General features: G+C 46.0%; 1 protein-coding gene across 3 annotated transcripts in view; it reads right to left on the bottom strand.

Annotated features, from left to right (window-relative positions):
* The window catches only part of TPST2 (tyrosylprotein sulfotransferase 2), a 423,271-nt gene that overhangs the window by 222,857 nt on the left and 173,425 nt on the right, over positions 1-26,989 (bottom strand). For all 3 annotated transcript variants that reach the window (XM_078667306.1, XM_078667304.1, XM_078667305.1), the window contains exon 2: positions 3,463-3,525. The gene's annotated coding sequence lies outside the window, so the exon portion shown is untranslated. The remainder of the gene's footprint in view (positions 1-3,462; positions 3,526-26,989) is intronic.

The following is a 26,989-nucleotide window of genomic DNA, read 5'->3' as shown; positions in this document are numbered from 1 at the left end:
TCAACCAACCTCATACCCCCAAACAAACTGGCTTCAGGAGAGCCAGAAGCACTCTAGATGACATTCTCCGTTTCTCCTTAGTCATCCAGGAGACACTAAAGGTAAAACGGACCAGCCTGTTTGCTTGCTTTATAGATCATCATATGGCTTTCGAGTCTTTACATTGGAATAACTGGCTGCAAGTGAAACTGACAGACAATAAGCTTATTGGGAGGGTGTGCCAGTGTGTCACATCTGTCCGGAGGCGGAGCACCTGCGGGGTAAGGTTTCTTTGTATGAATAATTGCTCATCTCTGGTGACAAAGATCCCCAAATATTTGAATCCCTCAGATACTACCGGGGCAACACAGCTTACCGGGAGCCTCGGTGGGGCCCCGGACAGAGGAAATGATCATAGCCCAAATGCCCAGGACTCAGTAGTCTGGAGGAAAGGGACTTAAGTGCATCGTATCCAGGAGGGCTCCAAAGAAGAGCTACTGCAAAGGAGTCAGGTGTGAGTTTGGCAAGTCGAAGGAGCCTGGACCAAAGATGGAATCGATCCATGGCAGAAGACTTGTAGGCACAGTGATGGCTTCATGACTACTGGATTGCGAGGGCGGCAGGAGGGGACAGAATTCCATTTGGACTTCTTGTGTTTCTTCTTTGACTTACCAGATTACTGCAACTGTAAAGATCTTCCACAGGAATGACTTCAGGAGTAGATTTGAGCTTTCAACTTCAAACTCGAGCTGGACCAGCGAGAAGCCTTCCAGTGCTTCACCACGTAGAGCTTCACTTATCATTCTCAGATGACTTTTGGGATCATCTGGGCACAATGATCGTCGTCTTGGAGTCCTTCTGCGTACTCGAGCACCAGAGGCATACTTAGTGGGAATCTGTCACATCAATTTGCGACAGTCCCTACACATTTTAAATCCCGTCGTGTTTGGGAGCGACATGAACCTTACAAAAGGGAATATTTTCAAAAGAATCTCATCACAGGGTGAAGAAAGAAGGTGCGGAACTCTGGACTCAAGTCTGAAGGTACAGAAAGAAAGGAACTGATGTCAGAATATAAGGGTGGTGCTCATACGAGGCTCCGCTCATCAATTCCGGGCAGAACACAGCTGATGCGGAGTTGTACGACGTCATCTACCAGCACGTAGTAGAATTGCTTTTTGAGTTTTCCGGATCCCTGTCTGGTGCAGGAGTATATTCACAAGGTGAAGAATCTGTGGTTAGAAGTATCCACCTGAAGCCCTTTTATAAAAATGCTAAAACGGGATAATCAACGATATTTGATTAAGACCTTGGAGACCTTCGATAGAGGATGCCGACCGCTCTAAGATAGTCTTTTTAATGTCAAAGACATGATGAAAGCACTGCTGGGGCTATCTTGTCTCCGAGTCAAAATAGAGGTCTTATTCTGCATGTCTCCATGGCTTCCTTCCTTGAGACTGTGTACAACGAAAATGTTTCAACTGCCTTTCAAAAGGGCACTTAATTTCGGTTTCATTACAGCTAGCATGTGCTCCTTATATTTCAGTGGGTTCCCATATATTTCCTGCTGACCTGAGGATAGGACTGGGGCCGTCAAATTTAAGGCACTCTTCCCTACTAAAGTGCTCTTGGCTGTTAGGAGTGTGAAATCTGTAATGCTGGTAGCCGGAATTGAGCTGGAACCTGAGACCATATTCAGTCGACAATCAGATGGTGAATAATAGAGAACGTTGATTTGGGCTTGATGGCTTTTAGTTTGTAGAAACTCAGTTCTACATACCAAGTAACATACTGCAGATTTGCATCATTTGGTCAGCCTCTTTTCTGCTTTAATGATTAGGTTCATATTTTGAGATTAGTATTGCCATTGAGGACCTAATATCAGAGAGTAATTTAGATGAATCTGTAGTTTGTCTTTCCTTTTATAACTCCCATCAGATTCTTGCTAGCTCCTTTTTGTGCCTCTAAAAATGTTATCAGTTCTTTTTATGGATAAGTCTCTAAGTAAGCAAGGTGGGATAGGGGAGGTAGCTGGGCTGTTTATATTAGTAGAACATGTTCTGCAAGTATCTTTGCTAACTTGCTTCTGTGGGTGTCCACCACCAAGGCCTCTGATTGTGCACTACTCTGGATAAGGTCCCTTAATTATAAAAGACCATCTTGGTTCTCACCAAAAATGGCACCGATTGTTGTCTAAACAGGAATTAGTAGATGGATGCTCGCAGCATACCCTACTGTCTGAAGTCTGTGTTAACACTGGTGTATGTCAATGATTAATACAGCAGACTTTGCAGTACCCTGCACAAAGAGCTAGCCCTTTCCTCATAAGGATTAAGCAGTGATGGTGCCAGTAGGAAACGTGCAGAACGGATTACTGAAGGGTGAAACTGAACATAGACTAATGGTTTTTTAACGATAGTGCAAAGCAATCTCATAGCTGTGGCCAGTGCTTAACTTGCAAAAAAGCAAACACAAATTAGGTGTCAGGACGCCACTGCAGCTTGCACCACCCTTTTCCCCTGCCAACGTTGCCAATGACAGTATCAACACAACTATCAACCATCACATTCTTACAAGTGTGGCAATTCAGACTATTTTCGACCCTTCTAAAATGGCTTGGGTGGCACATATTTGTCATTTTTAATGCAGATTTAATTAACAAATAACAGTTTTGCTCAACTCTAAATTAAACAAACAGTGACACCATGTGGTAGACTATCATAATTGCCGGTGATCACAATTAAGTGACAGACCGAGCACTGGAAACCACTGGCTAAAATTAAGCACTGGCTATGACCGGTGAAGAGGCCTATTAAGCACTCACTCATCCAATCATTCGTCAATCCCAGTGCTTATTCATCCATTAATGGCTCCACTCATTTATTAGCTCGTACTACCCACTTACCTATTTATCCATTCACTCAACCCATTGATCATCCACGCACATACCCATTTACCCCAGCCAACCAGGGGCCTTTGAGGAGTATTACTGCCTGCAAGCACGGATGCGGTTTTCCACCTGGGGCCATTAATGCTCATTGTTGCCTAAGATTTCTGATGCATGTGCTGCCAGAGCCCATTGATATATGTACTGCTTGGGACGAATGAGGCACACTACATCTGAGCTTTCAATGCCTATATATACACATGTATAATCTACGTCAGTTTGTGAAATAATAATGTGTTTTGTGCACATGCGCATAGACAATACAAAAGTCTAAGTTATTGGTTAGGTTTAGTTTTTTGCAATATGAGTGGCAGGAAATAGTTAAACGGTGAACATCCAACATGTTCAGATTTCAAAAGTTGTTAGAAATACAGAAAAGAAGTTCCAGCCTAATGTGAATAATTCTTCACTCCCTGTTTTTTTAATGGGTCTTTTATTAATGTATGCAAAGATGACATGCCAACCAACGTGAAATATTCATGGACGACCACCCCCAGACGTTCAATACAAACGGACACTTCTAAAAATAAACCTACCTCTCGGTGATATCTTCATTTGAATGTCTTCCACAAAAGCAGCCACGACAGACAGCAAATAACCTGAAGACAAAGTGAATATTGATTTGTAGAACCATGATACTTCGTGATGATACGCTAGAGATCAATGCTCATGTCATACAGGGTATGGCCACAGCATACTAAACTAAGCAGATGTGTATATAAAGGTCACATTGCAGATACTCTGAGGACACATATCGTTTAACTGACTGCTTAGCAAGACTATAAATAGAAACTACATTTATACACTGAAATCAATGTCAAATTGCGCATGGAGTCTCACAAATGTTGTGCTGTGCAAATATATTTACAATTACCAAAATTCTCTTTTTAACAGACTGAGCCAATCAGACACAGATATGTTGAAGAACTGGCTTTTCATCAAAAACAAAATATTGTTAATCCTGTGGTCTAGATTTGCTATGGTCTTTTTGAGAAGCGCACGGCCATGGACTATATGATCCACTGCTCTGCCGAAGCCTGCATCTTTCAGAAAATATCCTACATTTCAGTTGTTGAATATGTGCTATTAGTAAGACACACCTGTGATCGTATAATCGTTCAAGCACTGGCAAAAATATGGCCGGCTTGAATATGACAAACAGGTATGCGTAAACACATTTCTATGTAGCAGCACAAAAAAGCCATCCCTATTGGAATTGCTGATGCCCGGCATTGGTGGAGATATAGGTGGTATTAGTATAGGTAGTGGTTGTGGTCTGATACTGGTTTTGATGGTGTGGTATTGGTGACCATGACAATGTTGGCAATAGTGTTGGGGGGTGGTTGTGGAGCTGGTGAAAGTATTGCAATGGTGGTATTGGTGTGTGGTAATTGTGGTGATAGTGGTCTGGTGTTGCTGTGGTATTTGGATTGATGACACTGGTAGTGTAGTTGCAGTAGTAAAAGAAAAATAAATAATGTAATAAATATTGCGATGGCTGAGTGTACTCTTTAAATAGCTAATAGCAGGAGGTGAAAAGGAAATACTCTTCTGGCAGGAGACAAAGCGTACTTTGTGTATAGATTTTTTAAAACGGGTAACAGAAAATCTGACAGCTAAAGCGATCTGTAGCCAGGTCTAAAAACTGAAGACTGCGCTTAGATCAATGCAGTGGGTATAACACGAAAACAAATAGCCATCATAGACACATTCAGATATAGCAGCTGTTTAAACCAAATATATTTTGAAGGCACAGTTATGGTCCAAAATGCTACTTAGTTTGGCAAACAGAAACTTCTGAAACTCCCTCGACTTCTAAATCAGTTTAAGAGATAACGGATGGTCATTAATCCATTCTTTATAGGCCTAGCCTGATAAAGACTGTACACTTTACCTTAATTTGACATCAGCAGTACTTCTGCAGACAATTGCCAAGGACTCCATAAATATTTGTTTATTCTTGGAGGAAAACTGTAGTTTATGTATAGATTTTAACGAACTGGTAACAGAAAATATAACAGCACAAAGCTATTTGTAGCCAGGCCTAAAAACAGAAGCCTGCACTTGGAACCATGCAGCGGACTATAATACGAAGAAGCATTGCTGTCAAAGACAAATTCATTACTTGTTTCGTTTTTACAACGTTTCAAATGTGCCTTATGAATTCACAGAGCAAAGACCACTTTAGAAGGTTACTGTAGAGCAAGAGAGGTTACAACATATTTCAGAATGCAATTCTCTGACGGCACAAAATCCTCGAAGACCTGATCTATTAGGCAGCAATTACTTAGTTAGGCTGTAGAACCGCCGTCATAGATGTTGACTGCCTTAAATCTGCTGACGCCCGGGACACTAAAGTTGCGTTTCCCTTTGGAGGCAAGAGTATGGGTAGTGCGGTCCGAGAAGAAATAGACAACACTTGGACAGCTCATTGGTGTCAATGCACATGATAACACCCAGACTGCAAACGGACTCGAGTCAAAAACAGGAAGCTAGTTTGCTTCACAGTATTACTCAAGCATGCAGAACAGTCCACACAGTGAAATTTAAAACTGGGACGAACAAATTACGAGTAACTTGAATTTCACATTTTAGAAGATCAGTTCACTAAATCCGGGCTTCTCAAATCAGTTCTCTTCTTTCTGTTTGGACATCCAGACCACTGACAGAAGTATAGGGGAGACAATATGTTTAGGAATCTAAGACACGCACAGTCAACCCTCCGGCTCAGTTAACCTATACCCTGATATTAAGAGCGAAGGTTTACCATGAATAATTCTGGTGATCGACTGATTCTTGGGAACAATGTTACGGACTATCTGCTTTCTAAATGAGTCACCCTGGTGGGGGATCATTCTCCATCAGGACCCAACTTCATGGCGATCAGTGCCAGAGTCCTTGTGGAAGCAGTCAGACAATCACAACTGCAGCAAAACGTAACAAGCATTTGCAATGCAATAGGTCTCGCATTATTAAAGTTTGAGCTATTGGCATTGCTAAATAATGCAACACCAATAGCTCCAACTTTAATAATGCGAAACCTATTGCATTGCAAATGCTTGTTAATGGACTGGTATTGTGTGCCTGGATTCTTTGTGAATGGACTGGGGGTGTGTGGCTGGATTCGTTTTGAATGGACTGGTGTTGCGTGGCTGGATTCGTTTTGAATGGACTGGTGTTGTGTGCCTGGATTCTTTGTGAATGGACTGGTGTTGTGTGGCTGGATTCGTTTTGAATGGACTGGTGTTGCGTGGCTGGATTAGTTTTGAATGGACTGGTGTCACGTGGCTGGATTAGTTTTGAATGGACTGGCGTCACGTGGCTGGATTAGTTTTGAATAGACTGGTGTCACATGGCTGGATTAGTTTTGAATGTACTGGTGTGCATGGCTGGATTTGTTTTGAATGGACTGGTGTTGCATGGCTGGATTCGTTTTGAATGTACTGGTGTTGCATGGCTGGATTCGTTTTGAATGGACTTGTGTTGTGTGGCTGGATTGGTTTTGAATGTACTGGTGTAGCATGTCTGAATTCGTTTTGAATCTACTAGTGTTGAATGGCTGGGTTCATTTTGACTGATCCGGTGTGGAGTGTCTGGGTTCTTTGTGAATGGTCTGGTGTTGCGTGGTAGGATGCTTTATGAATGAACTAGTTTCTGCTCTAGTTCAGCGGCCAGCAAGAAGGCATGTGCGTCATAAGGGTGGGTACCATAATGTTCTAGACCTGGATACCTCTGCAGTTCCCATAAGGCCTATGCAAGATGGCCCCTGAAAACGCCTGCTCGCCGGGCCCTCCTTGTGCAGCGCCTGGTCTCCTAGTCTGACCGGAGGTGAGCGGTGCCTTGTACTGATAACCCTGGGTTATCTGTGGCTGCTCTTCTCAATCCATGCTGGAGTCTGCGAGTTTATTGGTCGTGTTAACCAGTGAATCCGTCTGTGTATTTCAAACAGATGGGACCTTCTCCTGCTTTTTGACATATACTTTATGGCCTGATTTCCACCTAAGCTCCCACATTCAGACCGTGCCCTTTCCACAACCATTTTGAAATGTGGTTGTTTCCATGAGTCTGCTGTTTGTTGTACAGTAGCCTGGGAAGGCGAGGGAGGGGAGAAAGAGCGTGGAGTCCTTGAATGTGACATTTAAAATTAGGTAGTAGTATTATGACGTAACATTGATTTGTTTCCAGTTGGCCCCTGATACAAACTATTTTGATACCTATTAGTTTTAACTTGAATTTAAGGTACAGCGTCACATTGCTTTTACTCCAGAGAGGTTTGTCCTTTTTAGAGCCCGTGTTTGGTGTTGGGAGTTTGTAAACTGAAAATCCAACAAACACAGCTGTGGATTGGAAGTGCTGAGAAGACTAACGTCTTCACACTATTAGTTGTCATATGAATGTGCATTATTATTGCACTCTGCGCAGGGCGTTATCAGAAACACAGAAACTGATGACGCTAACCACTATTAATTTCCTATCCTGCAATTCTGGCCTGAGATGAAACAGGCCTTCATGTAAAGATGATCTGGGGCAATTAATACCTATTAATGCCCGGCAGCGTTAATGCCATAAGGCTACTAACATAACTCTCACCTCGACCCATGCCTGATTAATATCCCTGCTTCACAATCTCATTGAGTTTAAAGAGGCAGTAAAGAGTTGTTCGCAGAAGCATTTTGATTGGCTGATGCAGGTATCCGCTCACCATACAGAGTTTTGATATGGAAACTTAATCCGTCACTAGTCCTGATCTCTGTGTACTTTTACCTGAATGAATACATGTATGTTTGAGTACAACAGGCTATAGAGGTGGGGGGTAGGGGGTAGAAACCTCCCCCACACGGGCTTCTGTTCGCCTGTGTGTGAGTATCGGATGCTGCGCACGAGCACCGTTGGAAGGAACATCAGCCCATATGTTTTCTGTATGAATGAGAGCACAGGGGGAGGGGGGACAGTTGTGATTGGAGACAGCAGCAGTGTGTGCAACTATCACTACCGTTAGCGCTCTATAGCAACCGGGTGCAAACAGCAGTAAATATTGTGCTATGCGGAGGAAAAGACAATCTTTAAACAAGCTTCGACGCTTATCAGCGCCGCGCGCCTCTCTGCAGACTCCCCCTGCATTCCACAGAGGCGAACGACGCGATCCGGTCCTTTCTGACAAGCTGTGGAGAAAAATCCTGGCCGCGCGCACAACGTTATCCTATGGGGAAACGCTGCGCGCGGCCAGGTCTGGTCTCCCTTCGGCGTTCTCAGACTGCTGAGACGCCGACTATAGTTCTCGGCGAGAACGCGCTTTCAGCGCGGTACTAGCCGAGACCTAAAAAGCAGGATGAATAATTACCAGCCATTTTAACCATTGTCTCAAATAGTAGTGTCAGGACCAAGAACCTTCAGACACATAGATACCAAACAGAATTGCTAAAATACCATAGAACCTGATCTCGGGTCAAGACGCCTAGGAACAGAAAACAGTGCAACTGAAGGGCACATATTGCACTTGTCCCATTACAGTCTCTACACGGCTGGTGTAACGGCTTGCAGTGTTCCAAACAGAATAGCAAAAAAAACAATACATTTTCAGGCCTTTTGGCTCCATCAAGAGGTGGCTCCCTAGCAATCTAAAGATAGTGCATGTGTTATTAACTAGAGAAGCACAGGTCCCTGGCTGATTACTAGACTGCTCCATTCACAGCACAAAGGTTCCAAAAACACTGCAAGCTTGTGAAACTGAACCTACTTATCCACACTTCTCTAGCAATGCGAGGTTGCTGATATCCCTCCAACACCAAACACTGTACTAACACGACTGACCCACCACTTACTTCCCTTATCTCCCAACAGTCTGGATACTTTATTATAAGACACAAGCTTTGACCTCAACAAATTCACTGTTTTTTAGTGTCCTTACAAGGTCGTAGATCAGACACATCTTAGCAAATTTACATGTGCAATTTGAAATTCTCCAAAATGGCTTAATATTCATTTTCAGATTACATTTTTGTATGCACTTTTTTCAATAGTACATTACAACTGAATGGGCACAGCAGCTGTTTAAACCAAATAATTATTTGAAAGGCACGTCCAAAATGTTACTTAGCTCAGTATACATGCATGTCTAATAAACCCCCTTGACTGCTAAATCACTTTTTCAAGAGATCAGACGATCACAAAGCTATCCTTCATAGGCCTAGCCTGATAAAGACTGTACACCATCCTTAATTTGACATCAGTTGTACTTCTGCAAACAGTTGCCAAGGACTCCACAAATATTTGTTTATTCTTAAAAGTGGAAGGAAACTGCAGTTGTCAATTTACGGACTGCTTTCTGTATACGGTTTATGTACGATGTAGCTTGTTAAATACTCTGAATGAGCTACTGAAGCAAGTAAAAAAGCACTGGCAAGTCCAAGTCTGGCTTGTAACAAAGTGCCAAGAGGTTTGCATCCATGGAGTCACTTGCCCATTCGTCCACGCACTCATTCATCATCCAAACACTCGGTCACGTTTTCTTGCACGCATTCAACCCCCACCTTAAATACCATTCACAAACTCACCAACGAGAAGACAAATGTAAGCCTGACCTATTTGGCTTTCCCATATTGGGCTTATTGAAATTACTCAGTGGTGCGTGCATTTTGGCTTTTTGTATTATTCATACAACGCTGCAGGTGCCAGAATGCAAAGGTCAAAACGTGATTTAATGACCTTAGTCCTGACCCAGGAAAACTCGAGAGCTCAATATTTCACACTCTATACTGGCACTAGCACTCTATTCTCTCACTAACAGACAGACACTCAGAAATCAGCTTGTACTGTTGCGGTCTTCACAGTCCCAGTGTGTGAGAGAAGCCTACATTGCTACTGTATGGATTACATGTTAGTTAAGTGAGAGAAATGTATACTGTGCTAGCTTTGCTGTTCTTGTGTGCCTGTGTTTGCTGGCGTAGGTATCAAAGAAGCGTCCAGTGCTGCTACACATTTTACCTGTACTATGTCTGTAAGGGAACCTAAGGTTGTTGGTGTGTATGGGGCACTTGTTCACTTTCTACGGGAGAATGTCTTCACTTCTGCTGTAACTGTACTATTTCAAGGAAGCTGATACAGTGCTGTTCTTGCCCATGTGCATTTGGTGAGAATGTGTTCTGTTGCTTAGTTGTAAAAGTTCTGTTTGTGTAACAAAGCGGTTACTGCCTATCCTCTATCTTTGTGTGTGAAGTAAGTTTGCAGTGCTGGGCAGGTGCCATCTACACTGATGGCCTGCAGTCTTGGACAGATGTGATCTATATTGGTGGTCTGCAGTGATAGACTGGAGTGATATCTAAATGCTATACCAATGGATGTTGCTTACCCTTAGTGTTGAAGTAAAAAGCTGCTCTGCCTTGAAAATAAATGTGGTCTTAAAATTAAAGATGTTTACTTTACAGGTGGCCAATAGCCTGCTATGAGAAGAAAGCAAATACCGGGGTGCACAATACTCACCTTTTGGAGTCTGCTGCAACCCAGAAGAGATGAAGTTTGCTGGTCTCTCCGAACTTGTTGCCACTGTGCCTTGGTACCCTCCAGCGGTACGGTGCCGTAGTGGGGGGTATTGGTGTGCTCGGTGTGGCCCACCACTGCTACTAGTGGTTGTTGGGATGACTGAATAACGTTTTGCCCTGTAGTTCGAAGGCTCCGCAGCCGCAGTGCTGCACTGAATGATGACCCCATATTCACAATGCTGTCTCTGTGGTGTCGAGCTTCCCCTGTCATTGGACTGCCCTTGTACCGCATGGTGTAAGGAAGCTGCAATTCAGCCCGGAGGACAGGTGATTCTGGGATACACCCAATCAGTGGAAGCTGCAGTCCAGCCCCGAGGGCAGATGATTTTGGGATCCAACCACTCAGTGGAAGCTGCAGTTCAGCCCAGAGGACTAATGATTCTGGGTTCCACCCAATCAGTGGAAGCTGCAGTCTAGCCCTGAGGACAGATGATTCTGGAATCAAGTTAAAAACATAAGAATGTCCCTTCTGCGGTTGATGGTTGCTTTCTCTATGTAAATCAAGCAACACAAAAGTAATCCCAATCAGGTGGGGGGTTCCTAAATGTGTAATGTGATCCTCTTATGAACATGTTCACAAGAGAAACAGTAGAATAGTGTCCAACCCGTTGTTACGGGTGGGAAGGGAAAGAGACCCTTTTCTTTAAATAGCCCTCATTCACTCCAATGTTGACATGCTTCATCATAGGGATAACCCCGACTGCTAAAAGTCGGGGTGGGCTCAACCGTTATTCAGGGAGCACTTAAAGATATTGTGTATGGGGGCGTACTATTAAAGATAAAATTCCTCCCCCACTCCTAAAGAAATCTTTAATAATGGGGTGGGATGGAATGTTAGGAGTAGTTTCTGTCCTGTAACTCCAGTTCTGTAGTAGGGGTATCTCTGTTGTAGTCATAATCTAGTGAATAGTCCCGCCCATGTGCGTGGACCCCGGAACAATCAAAAATAATCTCTTACAGTGTCGAAAAATGCAGACCTGCACAGACACAAGAGAGAATTAAAGACAGATAATGCAGCCTATAACACAGGCTACACTGTCCAGTACTTCAACTAGAAATTCCACCAAACAAATCCACAAAACAGCAAAGCCTGTACAGATTTCCCTTGCTTCAGCAGCAAAAACCCTCTGGAATGATAGAGAGGAGGATCTGGACAGACAAGCCCCATAGGCTGCCATTATGTGGCTCCGAACAGGATACTGTGCCTTTAAGAGAACCTTCCAGAACTTCACAGTATCCCAGAATGCACTGCAGGTCCCTTTTACTTTCAGTTCTTTTTGAAGGCGGAACCCGCCAGACCTGTAGCATTCCTTACATGAATATCTCTCTCTCCACCGGGGAGGAGGGCGGGCGCTTATGACTATAACAGAGATACCCCTACTACAGAACTGGAGTTACAGGACAGAAACGACTCCTTCTGTAGTAGGGGATCTCTGTGTATAGTCATAATCTAGTGAATAGAATGGCAAGCCCATCCCCACACCAAAGCGGCGGTGGAGAAACGAGAAATAACACCACTATTGTGCGAACAGATTTTGCAGCGAAGCCTGCCCAACCTGAGCGTCTGCTCTGGCATCAGTGTCCAGGCAGTAATGCTTAGCAAAGGTATGGACCGACTTCCAAGTGGCCGCCTTGCAGATTTCTGCAATTGGAACATTACGGAGCAAAGCAGTCGTGGCAGCTTTGCCCCTGGTGGACTGAGCCTTAGGTTTACCTCCTAAGGTCTTATTAGCTTTTTGGTAACACAGTTGTATGCAGGAGACAATCCACCTCGAGATGGACTGCTTAGAGGTAGCAAGACCTGTCCTGACTGATCCATAATTGATAAACAATTGGTCCGACCTACGAATATCTTTGGTTTTATCCAGATAAAATTTCAACACCCTCCGTACATCCAGGGAATATAAAGACCTTTCCGCTGGAGATGAAGGATTCTGAAAAAACGTAGGCAAAGTTATAGTCTGGTTGACATGAATATCAGAAATAACCTTGGGAAGAAACTTAGGGTGAGTACGCATAACAACCTTAGCAGCATGAAATACAGTATAAGGTTCTTGGCAACACAACGCCTGAATTTCACTAACCCTGCGGGCCGATGTAATGGCCACGAGGAACGCCGCCTTCCAGGACAGGTGCTGCAACGAAGCCTTATGAATAGGTTCAAAAGGCTCCTTCATCAACCTGAACAGCACCACATTCAGTTCCCATGAAGGCGAAGGAAGCCTGACAGGAGGAAACACTTTCTTCAAGCCTTCCAAAAAGTCTTTGATCACAGGGACCTGGAAGAAGGAAGTCTGTGAAGGGCATTTCCTGTAGGCAGTCAATGCAGCCAGATGGACCTTAATGGAATGAACATTAAGGCCAGACTGCGCCAGATGAAGAAGGTATGGAAGGATGACATCTTCCTTACATGTCGTGGGGTCATAGTTCTTGGACTTGCACCAGATACAAAACCTCTTCCACTTGTAAGCATAAGAAGTCCTAGTGGAAGGTCGCTTAGCCTCCTTCAGTATGTCCATGCAATCTTCTGGGAGATTAAGATGGCCATATTGCACTATCTCAGGAGCCATGCCGCCAAACTCAAAGACGAGAGGTTGGGGTGCAACATCACCCCCCCGAACTTCATGAGAAGGTCCGGCCTGCACGGCAACTTCATGTGAGGAAGGAGAGACCGGTGAAGCAGGTTCGTGAACCACCACTGCCTGGGCCATTCCGGGGCAATCAGTATCATCCGTGCCCTGGACTGGGACAGCTTGATGAGAACCGTCGGAATCAGGGGAATGGGTGGAAAAGCGTACAGAAAGCTGTTTGACCAGTTGATCCATAACGCATTCCCCAGCGTCCCCGGCTGGTAGTACCTGGAGGCGAAGTCTCGGCATTTGCTGTTTTCTGCAGTGGCGGACAGATCTACGTCTGGAGTTCCCCACCTTGCGAAGACTTCTCCTAGTACTTAGTCGTTTATGACCCATTTGTGGTTTTCCTGAATCAGTCTGCTCAGTGCGTCTGCCTGAACATTCTGCACACCTGGCAGATGGAAGGCCGTTATCGTCAGTCCTCGGGCCAGAAGCCAGTGCCAGATCGCCTGCGCCTCCTGCGACATGGTGCGTGATCTCGAGCCCCCCCTGCTTGTTGAGGTAATACATCGTGGTCGTATTGTCCGTCTGTACAAGCAAAGAGTTGGTCTGGAAGGACGGGTGAAAGGCCTTCAGTGCCAAGTGAACAGCTCTGAGTTCCAGGAAATTGATGTGGTACGTGGACACCGTCGGGGACCACGTCCCTTGAATCTGTAAGTCTCTGGAGTGCGCTCCCCAGCCCTCGAGAGACGCATCCGTCACGATAGTCTGAGTGGGAATGTCCTTGTGGAAGGGAACCCCTCTGAGGAGATTCTCCGCTGAACCACCACTTCAGAGACTGAAGAGCATGCAGAGACAGTCGTATCCTGTCGTCCCAAGATCCTCTCCTCTGGTCCCACTGATCCTCCAAGCACTCCTGCAGCGGTCTCATGTGCAGCCGCGCATGTGGCATCAGGAAGATGCAAGAGGCCATCGATCCCAGAAGAGAAGACACCGTCCTCACTGTTGTAGAAGGAGTGGTCAGAAGAGCCTGAGCCTTCCGACGAAGCGATAATCGTTGCTACTCCGAAGGAGACACGCTTGCTGACCTCGTATCGATGGTGGCCCCCAAGTACTGAATGCACTGGACCGGAGTCGGGACAGACTTGGACATGTTGATGTGCAACCCCAGCTTGTTCAAGAGAACGCACGTCTTCTGGAAGTGCACTTGAGCTTCCGAGAAGGAGGAGGCCTTGATCAACCAATCGTCCAGGTAGACAAACACCTTGTTCTTCTTCAGGTGTGCCGCTACCACTGCCATGCACTTCGAGAAAGTCCTGGGCGCAGACTTCAGTCCGAACGGAAGTACTGTGTACTGATAGTGATTGGTGCCGACTTGAAATCGCAGGAACTTCCTGTGTTTGTGTGCAATGGGCACATGGAAGTACGCATCCTGTAGGTCTATTGCACATAGCCAGTCTCCCTGTTGCAACTGAGGATAAATCTGATGCAACGACAGCATGCAAAACTTCTCTCTGCGAATCCATTTGTTCGCCTGTCGCAAATCCAGAATGGCTTCATCAACAAGAGAGTAAGGGCCAAAGGGAAAACACTCTCATGCCCCTCATAAATCCATATACCAAACAACAAGAGAGTGTTAAAAAGAGTAACAAATACAATAAATAAATAGATTCCAAGTCAGGACGCTATTAAATCCCAGGAAAAGCAGTTATATGCAGTAGGAGAAATAGAGTGCACATGCTCAAAAGTCTAGCTAGAAGAACCCTCAGGCTCCAATAGAACATTGGGAGCCAGTTGTCATCATTGGGTCCTTTTTATAGCTAGAGAAAATAAGAGTGAATTAAAAAGAGTGTGGACCACTCCTCAAAATTACTTTAATAAGAGGGTGGCTCTAACTCCCTTAAAAACAGTGAGTGAAAAATATAATTAATTTTTCTGGACTAAAAGAAGGTTTATACAATGAACCCTTCAGTCCAATTCAACAAGTGAATGAAAAAAATGATAAAAAGGTACGGTCAACATGTTTCTGCTTTAGGAGCGGTAATTCAGCTCAGCATTCTTCAGGACCTACAAATACACTATTCAACTGCTCAGTTGTCAGAGCACGCTAAAGCGCTCGGACCTGAGCAGTGGACATGTGGAACCATACGACCTGCAGTTGTCGATGCTCCTATTAGGAAAATTCTTCCTTGAGATCATTAACCTCCTTGTTGTAGGGGAAACAATCAGAATATTGTTTTGTCAGGTGTAATGCCCCATGGGCGTAGCGGCAGAGGGAAATCTTCACGTTTGGTCTTTGTCTCCAAACGGCTCCCCGCTTCAACACCTAAAAGCGACCACATCCGCGACCACATCCGGCGGCGGATGTGGTCGCTTTTAGGTGTTGAAGCGGGGAGCCGTTTGGAGACAAAGACCAAACGTGAAGATTTCCCTCTGCCGCTACGCCCATGGGGCATTACACCTGACAAAACAATATTCTGATTGTTTCCCCTACAACAAGGAGGTTAATGATCTCAAGGAAGAATTTTCCTAATAGGAGCATCGACAACTGCAGGTCGTATGGTTCCACATGTCCACTGCTCAGGTCCGAGCGCTTTAGCGTGCTCTGACAACTGAGCAGTTGAATAGTGTATTTGTAGGTCCTGAAGAATGCTGAGCTGAATTACCGCTCCTAAAGCAGAAACATGTTGACCGTACCTTTTTATCATTTTTTTCATTCACTTGTTGAATTGGACTGAAGGGTTCATTGTATAAACCTTCTTTTAGTCCAGAAAAATTAATTATATTTTTCACTCACTGTTTTTAAGGGAGTTAGAGCCACCCTCTTATTAAAGTAATTTTGAGGAGTGGTCCACACTCTTTTTAATTCACTCTTATTTTCTCTAGCTATAAAAAGGACCCAATGATGACAACTGGCTCCCAATGTTCTATTGGAGCCTGAGGGTTCTTCTAGCTAGACTTTTGAGCACGTGCACTCTATTTCTCCTACTGCATATAACTGCTTTTCCTGGGATTTAATAGCGTCCTGACTTGGAATCTATTTATTTATTGTATTTGTTACTCTTTTTAACACTCTCTTGTTGTTTGGTATATGCAAATCCAGAATGGGCCTGAACTCGTTCTTGTCCTTCTTGCGGACCAGAAAGAACCGGGAGTACAGACCTCTTCCCCATTGAGACAGAGGCACGTCTTCTATCGCCCTTTTCCTTAACAGGATATCGGCCTCCGCATGGAGCTCGCGCAGTTGATACTGTGAGCTGATCGGAGGAATCGATGGAGGAGGGCTGATGAACCGAAGACTGTATCCATTGCAAACAATATTCAGCACCCACTTGTCCTGAGTAATTTTTCTCCACTCTGCCAGAAAAAGTTGAACGCTTCCCCCCGCCGGAGCGGGTAACGGATGAAGGGGAAGTAACCACTCAGGGTCGAGACCCGGCCGGGCCTTTGTTAGCTGTAGAGGACTGTTGTCCACCTCTACCCTTCTGGCGCTTTTGGAAGGGGATCCGGAACTGCTGCTGTTGCTGCTGCTGCTGTCCCGAAGACTGTCCTCGTCCTTTCCCCTGAGCACCGAACCGTCTCTGGAACGGGCGGTAGGACTTCTTTTCTTTGGGCTTTTCCAAGCCCACAGCCATCAGGGTCTCCGCCTCCGCCTTCATGCGGGCCATCTCATCATCGGCATGTTTTCCGAACAGTGTTTCTCCGGAAAAGGGTAGATTGGCCACCCGCTGATGGGCCTCCGGCTTGAGTGACGTGAGCCTGAGCCAAGCATGGCGGCGCTGGTTAATCCCGTGACAGTAACCATGGGCTGCCAACAGCGAGATATCCGCAGCCGCGCTGATGACCTGGTTTGAAACCAGCATCCCTTCCTTAAGTATTTCTAGGAAGTCCTCCTTCTTGTCTTGTGGCAGAAGGTCCGTGAACTGTTCCAGGGAGTCCCACAGGGCACGGCTGTACCGCCCCAGCAAAGCCGAATCGCTGGAGGCTTTCATGGTCGCGGAAGAAGTTCCACAAGCCTTCCTCCCAGCCGAATCAATCCATCGGCTTTCCTTATCCGGCGGCACGGTGGAGGACGGGGAGGTAGAGTAACTTCCTGGCCGCCGTCACTATAACTGAGTCGGGCACTGGGTCCATCCGCAGGACGGCTGGGTCCGAATCCGGTGCTCTGTACTTCTTCAGAAGTCGGGAGGGAGCGGCCTTCACCACCGCAGGCGTAAGAAACAGCTCCTCTGCAGGTTCGACCAGTCCTGGCACCAATGGCAGCAGAGAGCGAGACAGATGCTTCTTGTGAAGTGTCTCGAATATCACAGACGTCGTAGGTGTAGGAGCCGTCACCGTGATGCCCAATTTCGTAGCCCCCCTCAGGAGAACCTCCTGGAACGTGCTGATGTCGTCCACAGGAGACACCCTTGTCCCCGGGGAATCCGACATGGTGGGCGAATAGGATCGTGTCCTGGAGGAGTCCGTGCGGGACCTGGATCCTCGCTTCCTATGGCGGCGTCTAGATCTAGTGGAGGATCTGCGCCGACTCCTAGATCTTCCTCTCCGTCTGGAGCGCGATCTAGACTTCCTAGGCCTCGGGCGATCCGCCGGTTCCACCGGCGCAGGCGTCTTAGGCTTGGCCGGGGCCTGCGGCTTAGGAGTACCCTTGGGAGGTGTCGGAAACCTGGGCAATGAAAACGACCTCGGAGGAACCGGAGGCGGCTTCAGCGGCACCTGAGGTTGAGGTACAGTTTGCGGAAGCGGAGGTAAAGGAGATGGGGTAGGAACCCTCGGAGGGGGACCCCTCGGCAATGGCGGCGGAGGTGTAACCTGCGAAGGCGTATACACCTCGGCATACCCCGAGCCTGGTGATCCACCACCAGCCTGGGACGTCGGAGAGCCTCCCATGGCATCAGGCCTCCTCTCCCGCTTCTTCGACGTCGAAGAACGGTGACCAGACGGCGAGCGTCGGCCCCTCGACGTCGAGCGTCTCTTCCTCGACGTCGACTGTCGTCCATGCCTCGACGCCGACTTCGTACGCCTCGACGCAGACCTCTCGCGCCTCGATGCCGACCTCTTGTGCCTCGACGGCGACCTCTTGCGTCTCGACGGCGACCTCGACGGCGACCTCTTCCACCTCGACGGCGGCCTCTTCCGCCTCGACGTCGGACCACTCCTCGACGACGAGGATCCCCTCGACGACGATGTTCTCCTCCTCTTCGCCGACGGCGGTGTCGCCTCGACGGCGAGCGCCGACGCTGGGCCCTTCGACGTCGATCACTCGACGTCGAGACCGACGAGGATGACGACGAAATCGTCACCGGAGACTTCGACGGCGGTCTGTGCACATCCCTCGACGTCAAGAGCAGACGGCGCTTCGCCACGGGGAACAGACCGCAGTCATTCCTCTCGACGTCGTGGTCTCTGCAATCGACCCAGACGGAGAGTGGGCACGTTTGCTGGTCTTCCTGCCCCTGGGGAGCCCCCCAGAGGCCTCAGCATGGGTAGAAGGAGCCCCTCCAGACCCACCTTGTGCCTTCAGCCTTCTTTCCTCGAGTCCCTGAAGCCTGATCTTCTTTCTTTCCTTCAGGGTCCTGCCAGAGAAGCCCTGACAAATCTCACACTCCTCTGGGACATGGGAAGAGGGAAGGCAGAGTATACACACCTCATGGGAATCCGATTTGGCCTTCTTCCTGGAGCACTCCAGGCATTTGTCAAATAATGCAGGCATATTTGACATCAAAAAGGAGCAAAACCCAAGAAGAACAGCACTAAGGTACTTTAGAAGCACTCAAAACGAAATTAATAGTGAAAAATCACCAATAAACCCTTGAAAAGGGAGAGCTCAATGCTCCAGGGTCCTGCTTGCAGGAGCCGGAAAAAAGAACTGAAAGTAAAAGGGACCTGCAGTGCATTCTGGGATACTGTGAAGTTCTGGAAGGTTCTCTTAAAGGCACAGTATCCTGTTCTGAGCCACATAATGGCAGCCTATGGGGCTTGTCTGTCCAGATCCTCCTCTCTATCATTCCAGAGGGTTTTTGCTGCTGAAGCAAGGGAAATCTGTACAGGCTTTGCTGTTTTGTGGATTTTTTTGGTGGAATTTCTAGTTGAAGTACTGGACAGTGTAGCCTGTGTTATAGGCTGCATTATCTGTCTTTAATTCTCTCTTAAGTGTCTGTGCAGGTCTGCATTTTTCGACACTGTAAGAGATTATTTTTGATTGCTCCGGGGTCCACGCACATGGGCGGGACTATTCACTAGATTATGACTATAACAGAGATCCCCTACTACAGAAAAATATATACAAATAGGGTGACTAAGGATGTGATGGTCCTATGACCCTTATTCTAGCACCAACGTGTTTCAGCCCTAACTATCTGGCCTAAATAGGTCCTGGGCTTTTGTCAGGGTGGGATGTAAAGAAGTTACTTCCCCCAAAGACGTGCGTGCGTGTCGACTCGTTTCAGGCACTCTGATGTGAGAAAAAAAAAATGGAACAAGCCTAATACTTGCCACTGGTTTTGGTGAGGAATTACCCCTGTAACTCAGGCCATCGGCTTCACAGAGGGAGTGCATGAGGGAGGCCTTGTCACACTTTCATCAGAGGTACTCCCGGCCTGGACCTATTCGTCCGTGAGCTCCCTGGCTTGGAATCCACCCAATCAGCGAAAGCTGCAGTCCAGCCCTGAGGACAGGTGATTCTGGGATCCACCCAGACAGTGGACATTCATCAAAGCTCACGGACAGCACAACGCCCTTGGCCTCAGCCCCAGTAATCCAAAACGGAGCTAGGGTCATCTGCTCTGAGGTCACCTGGGTGGCGCACAGGACTCTTGGGGAAGTCAGTATGGGAGAAACAGAAAGTACCTATGGCTGGGAATGTCCCCGCTATCCAGCAATAAATGACGGTTCCCTTCTGTAGTGCCCTTTGCTACTACTGAGCTTTCCTTCCTGCAGTGAAACCTTCTCTGCTGACGCTGCCCAAGTTGGCAATCTTGAGCTGCCATTTTTGGCATCGGCACCTCCTGTGCTTTGGCGCCCTGGCCTCCTGTCCACGGTGCCTGCTGAGAGATATCGTTCCAGCAGCTGAATGTGAGCAGAATCACTGCAGTGTGACCACCGAGCGTGGCGCCTCTCCTTCGGTGATGGTTGGGTCTTCTCTTCACAGCAGGTCTGCTTCTGGCAGAAGGGTGACCAACCGTCCACAAATTTCACGTACCGCCCGTAATTTGGACCGCACCTCGGTTGTCCTTGAGGATCTTTTTTCGGATGCCTTTTGTCTATAATTTTGGGCATTGTAAGGACCTGCCCTGTTCCCCTGCATGAAGCCTCAACTCCCTGATGGGGCCGCCTCACAATCATCCTCTGAGCACAAGAGCAGTCCCACACTGCCAACTGTCAATCTGTATGTGGCTGATTGCCACATACAGAATGACAATGGGCCAGTTTGTGATTTTACAGCATGTGGTGGGCCTCCTCCTGCAACGGTCTAGGGCAGGGCATTCTGTCAAATGGAAGAAATGTGCAAAAACGCCACTGCTGCTACGTGAGTATCCACTTCATGAAAAGAAGCTGGTGAAAGAAGTTAAAAAGAATGCTCATAATTTTAGAACTGATGCATTTTCAATATTATATTAAACGAAGCCATGGTTGCTGTTTTTTTATTTTATGCAACTAACAACAATTGACAAAGCCAATAGTTCTGGCTTGTTGTAGGTGTAACGTTACTTATTGTGCTATATATCTGGATACAATGACAGAAGAGGCAATATACCAGTCGGGCGGTACACTAGACTTACTAAGCACAGATTTATGAGTGGATGAGCAGATGGATGGGTGGGGCGATGGATGGAAGGAAGGATGGCTAAGTGAAAGGGTTGACGGAGAGAGAAAGGGAGGAGGGATGACTGAAAGGGCGGAAGGATGACTGATTGGGTGCATGGATGAGTAAGTGAAAGATGGGTGAAACGGTAAATGGCTGGATGGTTGGATGGATGCATGACTGGATGGATGGGTGGAAGAGTGGATGGATGAGTGTACGGATGGATAGGGTGAAAGGATGGATGATGGATGAGTGAAATGATGGATGGAGGATACATGATGGATAGGTTTGCAAATGGCTGAACATGTTCGGATATGGATGGGGCTATATACTATTGCGTGACCTCCTCCGATGGGTCTGTAAAACTTACCTTTTGTCCCGTAGTTTTGTCCTGAATTTTGACCTCCTGTCCTGGATTTGTGTCTTGAATTTTGACCCTTTAGCCTGAATTTTTACACTCACCATCCTGAATTTGCACCCATGCCAGTTGGTCACCCTATCCGGCACATGATGCTTTGTTGGTAATCTTTCACAGCAACTGCTGTCATTAGCATAGCTTGCAGAGCAAAGGAACAGAAAAGCACTATAAGCAGCAACAGGTGCGATTTAATTCAGGGGTGATGGCGGGAAACAGGAAAGAGAGCAATATGCCTACCCGCAGTGCACGGACACTTGACGGTTCATGCACAGCAATGTACACTCTTTGGGTACATTAACAACAGCTGAGCTGCCCAAGGAGAATGATCATGGAAGGGATGGAGTCATGGACCGTCTCTATATTCAAATTCTATTTCCTCTTTCCTTAGGCCTGGTTAGAGACGGCATTAACATTTATTTTGGTATAAAGTGCTCTGGCAACGAAAGTTATCTCTAACCCGCCCCTAAAAAAGATGGCAAAAGAGTGGAGAAGCAATAATGAGAATACAGAGTGGTAAGACAGGGGGGAAAAAACAAATATTTGTAAAGGAAAGAAAGATAGCAATTGGGGAAACGAAACGCATAAGAAGAAAAGATGTATAAAAGGGAGATACTGTTGCATTGCTCACAAAGAGATGCTGCGGTCTTTCTGATGTTTTTTGTCCTTTCACCTTGTGCTGCGCTGCTGTTGATTTCCCAAAGAATTCTGAATCCGTCTGTGTGTTGACCACCTCATGAGTGCTTCTGCAGCCTAGGCTGTGCCTGTAGTCAGTCTGAGCGAAGCTCGTGCAGTCAGTGCGGAACTTCTGCAGTGTGTCAAGCTCCTGTAGTCAGGGCGAAGCTCCTGAAGTCTGTGTCATGCTCCTGAAGTCATTGCGGAGTCCCTGCAGTCTGTGTCATGCTCCTGCAGTCAGCGCGGAGTTCCTGCAGTCGGTGTTGTGCTTCTAAAGTTTCTCCTATGCTGCTGTACTCTTCCTGAAATCTCTTCTACACTATGCTCTTGCAGTCAGCTTTGTGCACATGCAGTACATCTTGTGCGCTCTAAGTCATGCCATGCTATGCTCCAGTAATCTGTCACACTCTAGTTTGTGCTGCAGTCCAGCGGCTTTCTGTGTTTTTACAGTCTCTGGAAAATAACAGTATTTGGGCACACAAACAACTGATCAACAATCAGAGTCCAAGTCGCCGTAAAAAGGCTGTTCAACTCAAGAGAGGAGAGGATGTACAGATCCTGTTTGCACACCTTTTTTCGCTTTTTGGTTCTGGCAACAGACTGCTTAAACGGTCTCTCAATTATTCTCACTAATTTTTTAAATAAGATAGATAGAAGAGGAATAAGTCTTTCTCCTACTTTGCTGCTAATGTAAATTCTGCCTCAATGAAGGTGCTTGTATCGAAATGGATGAGGCGCAATGATTTCAGAAGCAGCAGTATCGGGAAGTGTCTATTTAACGAACGCTGAAGATAGCTTGAAAAGAAACGTTCTCCTACCAAAGATACAACATGATGCATGTTAAACATAAGCCTGCTTGAAGTAGGGTTACAGACCAGAATACTGCCAGGTGTCATTTGCAAATAGTTCTTTCTGGGTGTACATTTTTTTTTTTTTTTTTTACATTAAACGAACAAATTGCTTTCTTTGAGAAAATAAGACCTACCAAGCGCTAGAGTGCATTTAAATACTTTACTCCACCCAAGCCACAGTCTCTTTTCCCTGGTGTTCCCACTTCTCATTGTCCTTCCTGCATATGTAAGCCCAGTGGTCGAAATGGGAGGAGAAAAAAGTAGGGGAACTGTTGGCGGAGTATCAGAGGGTGGGAATAACCCCAGGATTGGATCAGTGGGCGGAGTCAGGGTGTGGCCAGATTATGCAACACCCCCCAATTTTTAGTATTGGTCACTGACCAGTTAGAGCTTATGTTATTTAATTCAACCAATGGATACACGTTTATTTAAGAGTTAATATGGGTTATTGACACTAAAATACATTCACAAGGTGGGATATGTTTTCAATCACAGAATGTCCCAAATACGCTTAAAAGTGGAATCACAAGACCTTTGTCTCCGAGCCATGGAGTTTGTCATCAGCACTTCTGCTACCTTTTTCCACAAGAGCAGTTCAAAATATCCTAGTTTGCAAATGTTTTCTATATAATAGAAGCCCTGCCATATTAGGCACATAATACAACATCTGCTGCATAATCTGAGAATTTTAACTAATAAATTGTTTGTAGCTCAAACGGATCAAAAGTTAAAAAAAAACACATGACTTGTGTTGCTGTGAAGTGGATGGCCCTTTGCAAAGGTTGACTGGTCATCTTTCTCCCTGCTGCATCAACATCTTTCCAGAGACTGTTAGCATGTGTAAAAATGTCAAAATAATGAAGTATCAGAAAATATAAGGCATTACGGTGCAGCCTTTTTTTTTTGCAGCATGATTTAGTCAACAATGTGGCATAATGTTGGCCTTTTTTGCTGCATAATTTCGGTGGCCCCACAGCAGGCAGCATATGTTAAAAGTGCTTGTGCATGAAGCAGACTGTGAAGTTTGCGAACTTAGTTTGGTGTGCGTGCACACCCTGCACTGCCGATCCCTGGTTAGTCGCAGCTACTACTGCTGAAACAAAGCCAATGGAGGTACCAATGGGTGAGGCGGACTGGCCACAAGGGCAGGGCCAGCTTTAGCGCTGGTGGCACCCTTAGCAACAATGTTTTGTTGGTGCCCTACCCATTGACCACCTCAGCCATGGATTCCCTCACTGCCACCATTTAACAGTCCTGCTCAAGTCTCCATAACCACTCTCAGATGCATTTAATTTGATTAACAGTGCCACTCATAGCAGTGTAGGGCATCAGAGCACTTTACATCACACACATTACACAGAGACAATCAATTATATGTGTGCAAATTGCTGTATAGGAAATGTTACATAAGACAAAGGACTGTAAGGTGCAGGAGTGATATGACAACCATGCTAGTAGACCATATAATTTAATAGTGATTGGTCTGGGGGAAACACAAACTCAGAATTTAAAACGTAATACTATGGTTGGAGGTTCCCTTTAGATGAAAGTTAATAGCTCATTGTTCTATATTAGGATTTTAACATATAAATTGAAAGTAACAAAAGGACCTCTCTAGCAAAAGCAGTAACCAACTGACCTATTTACATTATGTGCACTTTGTGATGTGCATGGTAAATATTCTTCACAGCGGTCACATTAACACTGTGCTACTTTTCGATGAGTCTAAACTTCAACTAGACAGCACTCCCATCTCTCTCTAGGAAAAACAATCACCAGTTACCATGACATTTTTATTGCTGCTGAAAATTGCTGGAGGCAAGGATGGAGACAGCAAGCACTTTTAAAACCATAATATACTTACAAACGTGCAAACACGACGCCCCCACCCAAAGTCAGCATCTGGTGCGGTCACACCAGTTGCACCGACCTAGAACCATCCCTCCTCAAGGGATCTGTGACCTCAGTGATAGAGTCACACTTGCTCCAGCATGTGCTGCTTTAAAGTCCCGCCCGCAAGACTGGAGGTGAACTTCAGTATGGATTGTGGTGGACAAGCCTTCAAGATTAACCCACACTTGCCACCGCTAGGATCCACCTGCTTGTGCGAAGACACCAGGGCTTCTAAGGTCTAGCAGGGCCTTCTAAGGTCTTGCATGGGAATGTGCTCCCTCAGGAGAGTGGTCTGGTCATGAAGGCTGAACCTGGTTCTCCAGTTCCAAATTTGGCAGCTCTGCCATATCCTCTTCCCACTGAACAGCATACTGCCACACCGAGAGAAACTCACACTGCCTTCAACTACAACCCAATTGTGCCCTGCTATAAACACCTGGATGAGACTCAATAAAAAATACACACCAGACAAGAGTAATATGCAGCCTAATAAAAAAAAAAGCAACAACATCCTGGAAAAAGCAAACACTCATAGGTAATGCAAGTTTATGTAGAGCTTGTGAAATCTAAGCAGGAACAACTTGGTCACCTTAACATTTTTACACTAACTATTCAGAAATTAGTGAGTGCTTTTGCCTGAAAAGTTAAGGACATGACTACATGGATTTGGAGAGACCCACTTCAATATCCATTGCTTATATCCTTACACAAACAAACAGTATGGTTTAAAAAAACAACATCCGTGAACCCAGAGCCACAGTACACATCTTATTTTCCAATCCACCCATCAATCAGGCATTGCAGTACCTCCAGGATTAGTGCACTTCCCCACCCAAAAAAACAATCCTGCTCAAAGAAAGACAAGACAAAAGTAGCGCTTCACTGGCAAACTCTGTAAAGTGACGCAAATGTGTTTAGGTGAATAGAAGAATCAATCTGGCCACTTTACGACCTCTATGTCTTACTTTATATAGTTATTTATTTTTCATATTTTGAACCTTTTACTCCCGGGGCTACACTTTGAATAGAAAAATGTCAGAAAAAGATGCAATTTCCAGCAAAAGTGTTTATCTTTTTTAGATCCATTTCACAGGGGAACATATAAACAAAAGGAAGAAAGGGCGAAGACAGTTTCTTGAAGTCATGGTTTAAGAGGAGCTAGACAGAAAGAGATGGAGTAAGAGGAAGAAAGAGAGAGGGGGCAGCTGCCAGCGCAGAAGTGGACACTGTCCTTGTCTTTTCTCAGGCAAGAAGGAAAATACAGAGTTCTTTTCCTTCTCTGTCCACCCGCCTGCCCCTGACTTGCAACGAAAGCCGAGCCTTGTCTGTAGGCCCTGGCTATTTCTGCCGTCCTGGGACGCATTTTCAAAATAAAAAAGTAGGGGAACGGAATCTATTGAAATAAAGAAGCAGGGCACACTGTGCCCTGCCGATCCCACCCACTTCGGCCACTTTGTAAGCCTGTACCTATGTAGTGCCAACCTAGCTAAAAGGCAGTGGAGTGCTGTACAGGACCAAAGGCAAATGTACACTTGATGAATGATTTTAGGAGTAGCTTAGTACACTATTACTGCAGTGAAGTAGGACTCCTTAAAGAGGTGCATCTGCAGTTCATTCCAAAATTGAAAAAGAATGAAGAGAACTGGTGCATATGGGAATGTCATCCCACATACTCATGTGTGCATAGATGGGGATGACATTTTACCCATTTATTTTTTCTGTTTTGTACTAGGGCGGCAGTCTAATGGTGTTCTGGCTATACGAGTCCTGAGAGCCAAATGAGTTAGTGCACTTGAGGATCAGAAAGGAGGAGAAAGGGGGGGGGGGGGAGGGTGGTTGCCAGTCATGATTACTTTGTAGCTGATGCAGCTGGTTTTGAAGGCAGTAAGTACCAGCAAGTGGAGTTTCATCAGGGTACTGGTGATGTGGTCATATTTTCTTAATACTTTGTTGACGTGTGCTGGAGGGGTAGAGACCATCTAAGGGGGCAACTAAAGTCTGTGCAACTGTGGAGCAGGGCATTACCACCATCAAATGCAAGAGTATTAGCGCTTGATTGGCAGTTCTGAAGTTGCTCTATGGAAGGAATGATTCCACATTTTTTAGTACAGAACTGTTACCAGGTCATGATAGTTTTCCTGGGGATATGTTGCTTAAGGGGGAGGTTGGTGTCTAGGGTGAATCTGAGTGACCGAGCATTGGGCGAAAGTTGAGGTTTAAATACTGAGATTGGCTTAGTGTCTACTTTTTTTTCCTCCGCAAATAGGACGTCTGCCTTGGTGGGTTGAGTTTTTTATGTGTTGAATAACCAGGT

Source organism: Lissotriton helveticus, chromosome 11 (assembly GCF_964261635.1).
Source record: "Lissotriton helveticus chromosome 11, aLisHel1.1, whole genome shotgun sequence".
NCBI lineage: Eukaryota > Metazoa > Chordata > Amphibia > Caudata > Salamandridae > Lissotriton > Lissotriton helveticus.
Note: the sequence above shows the minus strand (reverse complement) of the source record. Positions and strands in the feature narration are given on the sequence as shown.